The sequence below is a fragment of the Gigantopelta aegis genome, chromosome 3, assembly GCF_016097555.1.
Source record: "Gigantopelta aegis isolate Gae_Host chromosome 3, Gae_host_genome, whole genome shotgun sequence".
In the NCBI taxonomy this organism is placed as follows: Eukaryota; Metazoa; Mollusca; class Gastropoda; order Neomphalida; family Peltospiridae; genus Gigantopelta; species Gigantopelta aegis.
Genome location: NC_054701.1, coordinates 91,674,719 through 91,676,047, shown reverse-complemented (window position 1 = coordinate 91,676,047; position 1,329 = coordinate 91,674,719).

The window sequence follows — 1,329 nt, the reverse complement described above, 5'->3', positions numbered from 1 at the left end:
CTTTCTGGTTCTAGAAACTTCTTGTTCTTTGGTGTTTCTCTCCTCTGTTTTGGGAACCATCACATTTATCATTTCCATTTAGCTTACATTTTAGTGTTCAAGTAAGGTTCAGGCACGCCGTCTCTGGCACACAGCCAAACTATTTGGGCTGGTACCATCATATGTGAATGTTCTTTTTTAGACACAGTATACTTAAACTCTGTGTTTAAACATTTATTACCATCAGACAAAATAAGCGGTTTTGAGATTGGCCAACAGCTTGAACGGGCAATATTATTAATTAGAATACATGTATCCCCATTTTTTCCCAAAGCAATATGACAAAAATGTAAGAAATGTAAGAGAGAGAGGAAACAAAAACAAGAATACGTAAAGAGGACAAAATGGTTAGTAGTTCTTCGAGCTAAAATTTGTATTAGTGAAATTATAGATATGTTTAAAATTAACACTGGCGTAGCAATATCTCTTTTTCTCTCTGACCAAAATCGTAGGCACTTGGATATTTTGGGAGGGGGGGGGATCCCCTATTTTTCCATTGGATCCGCCTGTGTTACATTTGAACTTACTTTTTGTAAGAAGATTAAATGTAAGGTGCTGTGATTTAGTTATCATTCTCTCTGCCTCTCCCCTCACTATCTTCTGCTTCTTTTTTCTTTCTTTTGTTTTTTTCTTCTTTCTTTTTTCTTTCTTTCTTTTTTTTCTTTCTTTCTCTGTCTCTCTATTTTTTATATTAACATAAATAGGTGCACTCAGATTTATTTTAAAATGTTAACATTATCTGCAGTGGAATTGCTTTGGTTTACTAGAACCCAGCCGATAATACATTATGACGTCAGAATTACCCTCGTTGGCTCTCAACTGATATTTGTATTGATGCTACGCTTTTTGTTCTTTTAAAATAGGATTAAAATTATGACCGGACTCGCCAATGACAGGGCTAAACTCAGGAACTGGGTCAACATTAGTTAACTCATCAAGAGTTATCTGTTGTAACAACTGTTGGCAATTACGGGAACAAATAAGGTGTAAAAGCTTAGGTAGGCGTCACGATACCTGATTTTGATGACTGGTGTTAGAAAAGTTCTACTGCTCGACTCGCTGTTATCAGTCGGCGCTTGCGAGTTCGTGACAGTCGACACGCACGTCCAAGTGCGTTTACGTTAGCTAACCCGTTATCCACTATCCATAATCCTGCCATTAGACTTTAGTCGTGGTAAGTGAATTGTGACTTAAAACGTCCAAACTCTGATTAAATATATGTTGAAATTATTTTATTATGAGATGTCCATTTCAATATTTATAAATTACAGTTTGCTGCTTTTGCAGTTT